We start from the raw sequence: 13,965 nt of genomic DNA on the forward strand, positions 1-13,965 counted from the left end.
AACCTAAAGACTTGGACTTAATTTGGACTTGTGCTCACGTGCTTGAGGCTTGAATTGATCTTGTGGTCAAGGGACTGGAGACTTGGAAGCTAAAGACATAGAAACTTCTGTCCAGACCTGGTTGTGTGAATGGACGCGGACTTTCTGTCTCCAAGTGAGAAAGTCCAATTTGAGCCACACATCAGAAAGCACTTTCCCCGGCCTGCGGATCCCGGTGTCGTGTTCCCCGCCGCCACAGATCTGCCGTGATTAACGGCCCAAAGGACAAGCGACGTCTCTGGCCGCGTCGGCCGCGTCTCTTTTGTGCCTCCGTCGCGGCCGGAGTGATTTGAAAAGGCCTCGTCGGAAAGAAGTCCCGTGGATATCAAGCGAGGCGGCCGAGCCTCCGGCCCATTAGCCTCTCCTGTCCTATCGATCTGCGTGTTTGTTCCGCCGTCTTGTCCTCCTCCACCTTCGCGTCACCTTGTCTGTCTCGTTACCTTCGTCGGCCTCTTGTAAACTCTGGAAAGTTTCTACTCCGCGGGTCGCGCGAGCACATTGCGTTTTGAACGATTTCAACCTTGGCCCATGGAGGAGATACGGGTGACCCCATTCACCGTTGGAAAATGACGGCTCCGCGCTTATACGTACGATTGGTTTATATTTCTCGCAAGAGTGCCCGGCAGAAGGAGCGGCACCATGTCCATTGACTTGCAACAAAAATGGGACGCAACCTGTTTAAAGTGCTTCAAATAAGTGTTATGGTTTCCATTTAGGGATAGGGTTTCAATTTACCGTATTTTCCGCACTATCAGGGGCACCTAAACCTTAATTTTTTGAAAAAGCTGATGGTGCGCCTTATAATCAGGTGCGCCTTATATATGGATCGATATTGAGATTGGGATCCGCAGATGGGGAATAAACTGATAAAGTAAGCTTTACCTGTTTACAGTTGAACAAGGTTGCTCATATTGACATTGAGTTATTATGCTATTGAGAGTTTAGACTTATTATTTGAGTTATTATTCTTATTACTTTGAGTATTAATATAATGTGATTGAAAAAGTTTGAAAATATGTCATTCATTGAGGGTGCGCCATATAATCCGGTGCGCCTTATAGTGCGGAAAATAGGGTACGGTAAGAGTTCCAAATTGGGGTATCGATTTAGGGCTGGGATTTTAAGATAAGATTTCAATAAAGGGTTTGTGTCAAATTAGGGTTTACATTTATGTTTAGAGTTTCAATTTAGGGTTAGGGTTTCAAATTGAGGTTCAAATTAGGGTGAGAGTTTCAAATTATGTTTTATGTTTGGGAGTTTCAACATATGTATTCAATTTAGTTAGGTTTTCAAAATTGGGTTTCAATACAAGGACTGACGTTTCAAAATTGCGATTTAATTTAGGGTTTCAAGTTTTGAATTAGTTTCCAATCAGGGTTTCAATTAAAAGTTAAAACTTCGGATTAGGGTTCCAAATTAGAGTTTGCGGTTTAAAATTGAGTTTCAATTCTGGGTTGAAGTTTCAAACTTGCATTTTAATTTAGGGTTTCAATCTCATTTTTCAAGACAGGGTTGAATTTATAATTAGCTTCCAATTAGGGCTTCAATCCAGAGCTAATACTCCAGGCTTCCAAATTAGAGTTTGGGGTTTAAAATAGAGTTTCGATTATGGGTTAAAGTTCCATGAAAAAAAAAAAAAAAAAAATCAAAAGATTTCAATTCACATACCCCTATTCTACTCTGAACCCAGACCATAACCGAAGATTATGGTCCACAGAAGATTTTCCGAAAATGTAACGTAGCCTCATCGCTAACCTTGTCAAAACCCTAAAAACTATCCTTTCATTCAGAATTTCAGCACGACAAAGAAGAATGCTTCGTTTGTTGCTCCCCGGCTGAATATGTGGCGGCTCTATTTGGCAAAAACCAAATTAAAAAGCTTCTATTTAGCGTATTCTCTCCCGGAGGCTGCGACTATTATTGATCAGCGTTGTTTTGCCGCCTCATCCATCATGCTTCGAGAGGCCGGCTCCTCATCATTTTCACCCCGGAACGAGAGCATCGATTGGGGGGGGGGGGGGGGGGGGTCCTCGGGCCCGGCGGCCCGTTAACCCTGCGACCTTGAGGAAAAGTCAAGCCAAAGAAGGGAACCGCCGCCGTCCGCCACGTCCTCTCGTCTTGCTGTCCTACTCGTCCTCGCCCTTGTTGTTTGCGAATTAATCAGAAGAACGCGGGGACGCTCGTCTGTTCCCCCGTTGTTGATGTTTTGTCCCACAACTCCCCCTCCCCTCCCCGCGCTTTGCTCGACATCAATTTATTCATGTCGGGACACGCACATGCAAAGACACGCACGTGCATATGCGCCGAGTCCGAATGATATGACAAGAAGTATGGAAGACATACGGGTCGGATTCATAACATGGCCGATAGGGGGCACTGTTTACCCGCGGGCTGGTTTGTGCTTTTTTTTCCCCGGTGTCCAATGCAAACGCCAGGACAACACAATAGATGTTAGATCACACGCTCGCAACAAAGACAGCAGATGTATGCACATAAATATGCAAGCTTGATGGCGCTTACCTCAAACAGCGTCAAAGCTTTTGCCAGATGATGTGCGCATTTCCGAGCGAGTGGTCAGCGCGTGTTTTTTTCTCGCCTCTTGTGGATGACAAAGAAGCGATGAATGCTGTAGATAAAAAAATAACGCGGATGTCAAATCACCTTTAACTTCCGTCTACTCGTAGTGCGCTTACAGACAACAACGATCCCAATGGTAAACTTTCAAAATCAATCGACAAGTAATCATTATCAAATCAGCTGTTTTAATAATAATCATTTAGAAAATTGTCCAAATGTTCTGATTTCAGCCTCTCTACAGTAATTATCCGTTTTCCGTCGTATTTCATTCAAATAAGGTAAAAATATGCTTTTATTTTGGAAAACAATTACTAGTTACTCAATCGATTTCAAAACATTGGGTGCCTCTCGAGCGCATTGCTCAATTGGTATTTTGATGTTGTTTTTTTCTCCTCTAAACAACACTAAATTAACAGTAATTGTGGAAAAAAATTGTCAATAAATACACGGATGCAAACTGAAACTATATCCAATTAAACGAATTGATCAAATTCAAACAATATTTAATAGTGACAGCACCTTGGGAAGCCCTTTTATTAATATGTAACCTTGATTACGTAAAGGGAAAAAGATGACAAAAGAAACGTTTTTTGCATTTTTTAAAAGGCTGCAGGTGAATCATTGAGGTTTTCATTTCATGAAGAGCATTACTTATACATGTTTCATCATCATTATGATTTGCAGTGTTGTCCTCACTTCTGGAAAAAAAAAAACGTTTTGTGGGTCCCAGTGTTTTATTTTTTAGTAGGAGACTGACAGAGTTATCAATAAGAGAGACTATAGACAAAGTACACAAGCTGAGTCCATTTTGACTCTGGCTTTTTATTCCTTCCTAAAGCAGGGAGTGATTCACAACCCTTGTGAATATGGAATTTGCCTTCAGGAAATTTACTTAGCTCCCCAACAGGTTAGATACCTTCCTTTGTTGACCTTTGGGACAACCAAGGGACTCACTCATGACCTGAAATGAAAGGACGACCACCGGGTTCGGAGTATAAACCTAACCCGCAACCGAATACAGATCCAAGACTCCTAAACCCCAACATACTTCAAGAATAGCGCCTCTACGCTCCGAGCCCACGTCAGGGGTCGAAACACGTCATGCGCCATCGGCTCGGTGTGGAAAAAAAAGGTGAGAACTTCAAGGTTCGTCATGGAGTATTGGAAAAGTGTTTCGGGCAGATTTAGCATGTAAAAGGCTGTTTAGCTAGCGAATCAACGAACAAGACGAGAAACGCGTAAAAACAAATGAGGCGAAAGTCGAAACCTTTATAATGCGCAACTTCATTAAGAACAGCATCATTTTCCAAATTTTTTCCCTTTGTTTACATTGAAAATTTTGTTTTTTGGCATAACGACTACCTGAGCAGAAGAGGATCCATTGAGAGTGAACATGAAAGAAGCGTGTTTTTCCACGTAACCTCAGGCCACAATGCATTGTGCGAAATGTACACCACGAGGTAGGAAGAATGACTATCGCCTCCTATGGCACGGAGGAGTACTACATCAAATGCACAGAAGTGTGATTTCTCTGAGCCAATCTGCCTAAATAATAGCAAGGGGATTAGGATTAACCGTAGTGCTCACCCTTTCCGGACTTCATTACAGTTTAAAAGGTTTGCAAGTCACCGAACATTTTGATCGTTAAATGAAAAAAGCGTCTGTACAAGTCATGATGATAGTGACGAAAAAAAAGGCCTATTTTAAGGCCTATTTTGCGAAATGTACAGCGCGCAGTAGGAAGAATGACTATCGCCTCCTATGGCACGGAGGAGTACTACATCAAATGCACAGAAATGTGATTTTTCTGAGCCAATCTGCCTAAATAATAGCAAGCAAGGGGATTAGGATTAACCGTAGCGCTCACCCTTACCGGACTTCATTACAGTTTAGAAGGTTTGCAAGTCACCGAACATTTTGATCGTTAAATGAAAAAAGCGTCTGTACAAGTCATGATGATAGTGACGAAAAAAAAGGCCTATTTTAAGGCCTATTTTGCGAAATGTACAGCGCGCAGTAGGAAGAATGACTATCGCCTCCTATGGCACGGAGGAGTACTACATCAAATGCACAGAAATGTGATTTTTCTGAGCCAATCTGCCTAAATAATAGCAAGCAAGGGGATTAGGATTAACCGTAGCGCTCACCCTTACCGGACTTCATTACAGTTTAGAAGGTTTGCAAGTCACCGAACATTTTGACCGCTAAATGAAAAAAGCGTCTGTACAAGTCATGATAATAGTGACGAAAAAAAGGCCTATTTTAACAAACGTTTGCCTTTATTAGACTTCAGCACAGGCGGCAGCCCGGAAGGTTCTAAATATACTTCCGCTCGTTTTATTCTCTGGCGCGAACCTGTCGACGCGCATCACAGGCGAGATTCGAATTCGAATGAAAGCAAATCAATCAAAAGACTTCCTCCTCGGACTCCCGCCGGCGGCTGCCATTAAAGACCGGCTTCAAGCGGAATGTTTGCTCACCTTCCGCGGGTCAAAAAAGACGGGCTCAGGTGTTCGTTTGGTTCGCTTAGCTTTCGCTAAAGCTTTTCAAATAACCCCGCCCGGCGGTTGCTCAAGCGGCAGGGCGGCGGGCCCCTCCCGGCGCCGGCCCTGCCGCAGCCTCAATTAGCCGGGAATTAAAATCCCGCTTCGGCGGATGACATCTATGTGGGGCATTGCTCCTTAATTGCCGGCGCTCTCTGCGTGCTGATTGCGCAGGAAACAAATTCGCCGGCCCGGGACCCACCGCGGTTCCGTGGGGCTTTTAGGGAATCTTTCAAATCAGCGGGTTGAGGAACATTTGCTCATCAACTTTGAAGGCAAACTGTGTCCAATAGTGACTAACTTACCAAAATGTTGGCAGATAAGCATCTTCTCCTGTCATCAGTATTTGCAGGAGCATTACAGGTAACGGCCGATTTAATGTATGATTTTTTTTTTTTTGTCACTTTCAACTATTCAAAATGTTTGGTGGCATCCAGGGTCACAGCCAAAACTGGATTTAGGCTTTCAAATTTGTATTTTCAAAGTCCAGATGCTCTTCTACATACAAACATTTGATTTACGGACACTCAGAGAGACAAAATCAGATTTTGCTGCCGTCGTAAACAAACGAAGAAAAATACCGTTTACAATCGACTGAAAGGATGCAAAAATCACAAGCAGAAGAAACATACAAACAGAAACATACCTGATGCTTGCACAATAATCCGGAGGGGAATGAGGTCCAAGCACTGACAGAAAAGTCACTTCTAAAATGAAAATTACAAATGTCAAGTAGTAGCTAGCTTCACAATCATCTTCACAAAAATAGTAACCTATTAACTTTTAGATTATGCGACAACGTTACAATTTATTAGGTTAACAAAGCACAAGCATCTTTTATCAGTCAACATTTAGTTCAAGTTTGAACCACGTTGGCAGTGCAACGAAAACAAGAAAACATAGCGTCATAATGTTGCAATCATATCACAACAACACTAGATAAGTTTTCAATCAAATCGGCATTTTAAAAATGAATAACACTTTGATTTGCTGCAAACAAACCTCTGGAATCGCTAGTTAACTAGCCTGCTTTTGTATCGTTAGCGTCGTTAGCATATCGTTAGCACGTTAGCATAACACACAGGAAGTACACAACTCAAGTAAATTTACATGCTCAAAATCATCCCAAAATGATTATTATTGCTCCCGTGGACTTCTAAATGACATCTGGATCACTGGAAATGTAAAATAAAAACGGAAAATAAAACGATCTAAACAAAGTTGGTACACGTACCACCAATACACTAGCGCCATTTCAAGGCAAATTACCTGCATATTATCAACTACTACAATTAATATTATGAATTTAAAGGGTTTGGTGACGTTTTGGGGCTTGAAACAGATTAGGCTACATGTAAAAATGTTTTTATTTACGAAAAAAAATCCACGTTACGAAATGACTTTGGACAACCTGCAGATGTACTAAAAACAATGTTTTTTGTTTTTTTCTTATTGACGTTTTTTAGTCTGATTTTTATCACTAACACTTACATACACAGTCAACCAACGTAACATAACTCGTTCGTATGTAAAGGATTCTCTGTATATCGACAAGGATTGTTGTTCAATCCAAAGAGTGATTTCTTCCAGCCAGCAAACATTAAATTGACAAAAGGATTCCGAGGATCGCTTCAGGTGGAAATGAAGCGAGGCTTCCCTAAGAAATCAAACAAGACCATCTCAAACAAAGCGCATCGCCACACAGCTCTCCGTCTTTGTCTCCGCACCTGTGTGAAGCATTTAAAGCCTGAAGAGCCTCCTTGAACATCAACCAACGAGCCCAGAAGAGGCTCTTGGACCAAGGCGCTGAAGTGGCGCCAATACCGGGGAATTAGCGCTACTCGATGTGGGCACATCCACGTCCTTGTGTTATTTCAGTCCAAAACATCAACAAAACCACAAGAGCGACAAGCGTTTGCCACGCCGCCGCCGCTTCAGGTGAAAGCTAAATCGAACGAGCTGGAAAAGTTCCATGGGCTCGTCAAGTCCAAGGACAAGGGGGGTCACGGGCGCTGCTGTGCTTTGATTGACGGGTGACAGCCCGGGCCAGCCGATTCGCAGCGGCAGTGACATGGCGGCCGGGGACTGCCGCCATCAAAGTGGTGACAACATGGAAGGTTACCTTCAGGAGAACTGAACATCGAGCACGTTGTTGACGTTCTTTGACGGCCTAAACAGTAAAAACTACCGTAATTGCTGAAATTGTCACGTAATATGAGGGCTGTTAGCCTATTAGCCCAAAACTTGTAGCGGCCTCACGGTTTGCAATCTACTCTGCAAAAAGAAACAGTTTCTTCTTAAAAGTTATGTAATATTCCTATATGTCAACAACACTGGGCTCGATCATGACATTTCTATGTGACTGCAGCTGGAGGTGTGAGATTTCGTGTATAAAAATAATTATTGTCCAAATTTTGGCCCATATAAAACCATTGTAATTACACCTTTTGAGATGCATTTTTATAGAATTTAGTACATTGATTTTCCTGCGATTTTTGAAACATTTCATTGAGCGGCGGTCAAACTATGTAAGCAAAGAGAAAATTCTTTGTGGACTTTTGTTTCATCTCAAGACAGTAGGTGGCGTTAGCGACCAGTTAAAATGTCATCATCATTTCACAGGCTACAAAGACAGACACATATATTTTTTCCATTTTTTTTGTGGCTGTTAATAAATTTAACCTACTAATGTATGGCTAGATCTGATGAAAAAAATGATGAAAAAAATCATAAATAACTTTATAACACATTTGCAAAATTAGAAAAAACAAATGCAAAATGTATAGTTTGCGTAGTGTTTGCACAAGGGTTATACTTTTATTTTGAAACAATGACTGATCGCATTCTCCTTGTGAAACATAGTATTTAATCATGTTTATCATGCCTGGGTCATTTTACTTTCTGTTTAGCGATATCTTTGCAAAAAAAAAAAAAGTCTGAGCTTCATTGGGCACCCTTGTACTACTAAATATGTAGTGCGCGTAACGTTTGTCTCCATCAATTGGTTTAAGATCGTAAACCATGCAGATTCCTTTCAATTGCTAGCATGCATGAGATATCTCAGCCCCCTACAGGCTGAAAAAGGTACAACAGCTCCACACACCTTTTATAAGCTCCAGAGAGCAATGTTTTCCAGCTCTTTTTAGCACGGAAACAAAGTGTCAATCCAGGAACGATACTTGAATCGTCCAACTCCCTCGTCCATGATGTTCCCTCAGCTGGTGCTGTCTTAGAGAGAGAGAGAGAGAGAAAAAAAGCAAAGCAGCCTGTTGAGCTGCTGGTATTTGATCAATGGGGCGCCTCTCTTTGTGCTGCAAAGCGACACATAAAAGAGGCTGTTATCGTCTGACCAACATCGGCGGCGCCCGGACGGAGGCGGCGGCTTGCGGGGGCCAGGTGGCGAGGGCTTGGCGGAGGGCGGGTCAAAGCCTCGCCACGAGCTTTTACAGCTGTCACCGACCATCTGGAAAGAGGCACTCGGGGACGGCGAGGAAAGATTTGAGGGTGCGTGGCATCGTTAAAAAAAAAAAAAAAAGAGCTCCAATGATGCCAGTGATGGAATTGGACGGCGGCGATGGCTGCAGCCAAATGAGGCGGCGGGGGAAACATTCAAGAAGCTGTGGTTGCGTTGGAATAGGGCTGGAGCCAACACACCACCAAAAGCACCTGAGCTGCCACAAAGGCAACACATTCATGGATCTTTTGGGGGCTTTTGTACATGCTCAAAATTCAAAATGTTGCCGCTCCCATGTGAAAACGTACCGTTTATGTGAATGTGAATACACAACTTCAAAACCATTTTTTTTTAACTCATTCAATGCCAGGGACGTATTTTCACGTTTTTCATAATTAAGTATCAGTTTAATACTTTGATTTGATACAATTTTGCAGATACGTGCAACAAAGGGAGGTCTGCGCTTTTGTGGGGGTGATCACAATGTCAACTTTGGTCTAAAAGCTTATTTTTGTAGGGTTAGGCTTTTAACATAGTGTTAGTGGTATGTTTTCATGACTGGTGTAAATTCAGCATGCAATTTTGCAGATAAGTGCAACAAAGGGAGGTCTGCGCCTTTGTGGGGGGGGGGTACACAACTTCAACTTTATGGTCTATTTATGGTCTAAAGGTTTTTTGAAGTGTTAGGATTTCAAAATACTGTAAATAGCTGGTTTCATGAAGTGTGTAAATCCGGCACGCAATTTTGCATTTAAGTGCAACAAAGGGAGGTCTGCGCTTTGGTGGGGGTGATCACAATGTCCACTTTATGTTCTGTTTATGGTCTAAAAGTTTATTTCTGTAGGGTAAGGCTTTTAACATAGTGTTAGTGGCTTGTTTTCATGAATGGTGTGAATTTGGCACGCAATTTTGCGCAGCAAAGGGAGGTCTGCGCCTTTGTGGTGGGGAAACACAACTTCAACTTTATGGTCTATTTGTGATCTGAATGTTTTCTGTTGGGTTAGGATTTCAAAATTCTGTAAGTGGCTGGTTTTCATGGATGGTTTAAATCTGGCAGGAAATTTTGCAGGTAAGTGCAGCAAAGGGAGGTCTGCGCTTTGGTGGGGGTGATCACAACTTCAAGTTTATACTGTTATGACAAAGACGTATTCAGCGGAACTTTTCGTTATCATGTATTCGATAGTGCGTATTACATTAGCGTTTTCTAGCATACAATTAAACATAAGAAATCATTAGATCAGTGTTTCCAATTGTGCTTAAAATAATGTGTGCGTAACAATAAATCGGGGTTGCGACAATGCTGGAGGGCTCGTTCCTCATTTATTTTTTTCCGCGTTTGACTCGGGGCGATGGCGCCGTGACAAAAACGTCTGACGCAAGTGCATATATCGGCTGCAATTAAAGCGCCGTCAGCGCGGACACAAATAGCGCGCGGCGCTAATTTACTCGATGGCAGGCCAGGAGGAATTTCGACAATCATTTGACAACTTGTCCGCTCCTTTAAGCATCGTGCCTGCAGGGGTTGCCCTCGAGCTGGGGTTGTAAAACATTTTTTTTTTTTTAATACTTATTTTATGAAGATGAGGCCAAGCGTTTTAAAAAGCCTTTATTTGTCCCAATTACTGTGACGGCCCTAAAAGCGCGCGGCCAACATTCACGGTTCAGCCGCACGGCTAATGAATGAAGATGAAGTGCCCGGCGTGAAATTCGGGAGCCATTTTGTGCCTGATGGCGGCGGGACGCTCGCCGGCTAATTTTTTTACAAGTCTGCTTAATAAGGCTCTTGACAAAACGGCGGGTGACGAGCGCGTCGGAGATTAAATTTACGGCGTCGTTAACTTTGCTATTGTTAAGCGTTAATTGCTGACGGGCGCGCCGTTTTCAAGTTTTATCCAAAGACGGCACCCCATTTCTCGCCGCATCCAAATGAAGTGGCCCGATTTGCTTGGTTAAAAACTACTGCCGTGATGATCCCGCCCCTCATATATATTTCATGATGTTTTTATGGTAAAACGTTGAGGTTTTCAATGATAGGAGCTTTTTATTGCACCACGCTGTAAGAAATTGCTGTTAATTTATGGTGTACTTACAATAATGTTACTATTCAGTCTTGCACGTTCAAAAAGTCGCTATGCGATACCAAGAAATAAATACCGTATTTTCCGCACTATAATTAAACTATAAAATATAATTTTCTCAAAAACTGACAGCGCACTTTATAATCTGTTGCACTACATTTTTGGGGGATGAAAAAAAATGAAAACAATGAAAAAACTTAATCGCTTTATAAATTCATCAGGTTTTACCTCTGCATTTCAGTTATAAATGTATTTTTAACGATTTTTTTTTCATAACACCATTCAAAATTTTGATGTGCTACATATACTCACATCTTTATTATTATTTAATTGTATGTTTAATTTTTATAAAAAAAACAAATCCAGAAACTTAAATGAATAAAACAATATATTTGGTTGCAATTTGATCAAATAAAATACGTTTAATATTTATTTGAATCTGAATCTGATTAATCTGTTTTTTTTTTATCTTCCTTTTAGCGCAGCTCCATCTAGTGGATGCCTAACGCAACCCAAGCAACTACAGTAGCTTCTATTCTATGCACCTTATAATGCGGTGCACTTTATATATGAAAACTGTTTTAAAATAGGCCAGTCATTGAAAGAGTGCCTTATAGTGCAAACAATTTAGTAAATGCTTATCTTTTACAGCTAGGGTATTTTTTTTTTTTTTTTGCCCCAAGATCTACTGTGTAGAGCGCTGCATGTGAGCTAAAGTTATGGGCTACCAATATATTTTCAGCATTGGGTAAATAGAATGGACAATAATTGGCGTTGGTAATATTTAGTTTAGTCCTTTGACAGACAGTGGATGCATTTGTATCCTAACGACGAGCAAAAAAAAAAAGGGGGGGGTGACCATAACCCTAGGTTTTGAGGGCTACGGGTGAGCTATAATTATATGTCACGATACAGCTCGGCACCACAAATAAGTACAGTAGAAATGGGGGTAATTGGTGTCAGTGATATTTAACGTAGTCCTTTGACGGACAATGGATCCAAATGTAACCTAGCAACTACGACCATGTCCCTAGGTAATTACAATTATTACAATCTGCTACAATTACGGGCCACCGATACGGCTCAGTAACACATATAAATATAATGCCGGCTAATTGATGTTAGCAATATCAGCTTAGTTTTTTGACAGCCTAAAGACATGCTAGAAATCTTATCATGGATCAGCATGACCCAACTATTGAATATAGCGATCAACCTGAACATCGTAGCTTGGCCACATCTGGAGTGAGAAATTTTTCTTCAATTGGGATTACAGTTGCAGTATATACGTACTGTATATGTACTGTAAAATACCGGAAAATTACAGGCTCCCGCAAATTGTTTTGTTTGAACTGTTTTTGCCTTGTGACTTCCTGTTCACTCAAGGAAGCTAGCATGTCTTAGCATTATGCCATGAAGGCGCTAAGTAGGTTTTAATATTCTGAATAATATCGAAACCTACTTATCGATTTTTTGATTAATCTTAATCTCTGGAAGGAACAGCTAAAATGTCCACGGGTCACTTTGACCCAGGGCATATTTAGTCATGTCCGAAATGTGTAAAATCCAAATCCAATATTCGGTTTTACCCAGTGTTTTATGTTCATTTCTTAAAAATATCAATAGTGTCTCTGGGTCAATATGACCCAGAGGTGCGTGCGTTTATCCATTTGTGTCAAAAAAGCATTTTTTCGATTGGACGCCAATTCACAGAGTAACAAAAGCAATACCTAATATCTGTTTGTTTCTATGGACTAATAAGGGGTCAATTTGACCCGAGCTCATGTGTAATTATCCAACCCGAGATCATGCATCAGAAACTAACCCCCCAATAAACAGCAATAGTAGTTGTGGGTCATTTTGACCCGGGTTTAACAAAAATGCAATTTTAATGTTTTTGTAGGTATTCGTTGATTATACAAAAGCCGAGCTTGTTTTGTATTGAAAAACAACAGTAATGTTCCAATGGGTCAGTTTGACCCACAACATAACAGGAGAGTTAATTAGCCCCAATCTGAAGCAAATAACCGCCGGAGTCTTAGAAGTCTTAAAAGTTTGATGGTTTGCAGCTTTAAATAAAGTTTGGGAGCAATATATTTTGTATTAGATGATAGAAAAGCTCTTTGAACAACCGATTGATGTCAAAGTGAGCCAGGGATCTTTGTACGTTGGCAATCTTCCCTCCCAAATGCCCCTAATGTCTCGTTTTCCTGGACATTTGATTTTTGACATAAAAAATAAAGACAGTATAACGGCGGTGACAGGAGACGAGCGTCAGATCTCCCGAAGCCTCTGAAGTGGAGAAAAAGAGACTTCCTGTGCGAGAGATTAAATCAAATCTCCTCTGTGATATCAAAGATTAATAACGTTACACGCATTGGATGGCGCTAATCCGCCAGGTAAAGTGAGACCGATTTATTTCTGTAGCCGCGCACACACGCGCGCAAACTCACAAACGTACGGGCATTACGTTATTATTATTATTATTACATTACGCTAAAATACTTTGCGTTTGTCTGACACCTTAAAAAATGTCCAAGTAGTAATGAATTACCACAAGGTACAGTATGTCATGGAAGTCATTTTCCCTGAGTAACATGAAATTAAACCGCAAACATATCACTCCGGTTTGAAATAAAGTAGGTTTAGGGATTCAAAAGAAGATGTTAAACAAGATTAGTATTATGGATTCAAAATATGGTTACGGTATCAAGGTATGGTGTTGAGATCGATTTAAAAGTTCAAAGTAGGGTTTTAAACCAGGGTGTTTTGCAGAAGGGTTTTCATATTAGTTGTAGGGATTCAAGATTGTGGTTTAAAGTAGGTTTTGGAATGGAGTAGGGTTTCAAAGTAGCTATAGGTAGGGTTTTAAATGAGGCTAAGAGTTTCAAAACGGGGTTTTAAACTGGGGCCAGAGTTTCATTGTTTATCTCAAATTATGGTTGGCGTTTCAAAGTGGGCTTTTCAAAGGAGGGCTTCAAATTAGGGACCGGGTTTCAAACCATTCTTGACACTAGACTTTAGCTTTTAAAACAGGCTCAGATTTTCAAAACGGGGTTTTAAACAGTACAAAGTAGGGTTCAAATTAGAGTACAGGTTCCAACGCAAGTCCTGAAATTAAACTTAAGATTTTGAAATTAGGGTTAGGGTTTTAAGGTAATGATTAGGGATTCCAGCTAAGATTTCAAACTAGGGTTATTGTTTTAAACTAGGTTTTCAAATCTTGTCTTTAAACTGGTCTTAAGCTTTTAAAGTTGAGTTTCTTATTTGAGTT

Source organism: Hippichthys cyanospilos, chromosome 4, assembly GCF_059441005.1.
Source record: "Hippichthys cyanospilos isolate Australia breed blue-spotted pipefish chromosome 4, RoL_Hcya_1.0, whole genome shotgun sequence".
In the NCBI taxonomy this organism is placed as follows: Eukaryota; Metazoa; Chordata; class Actinopteri; order Syngnathiformes; family Syngnathidae; genus Hippichthys; species Hippichthys cyanospilos.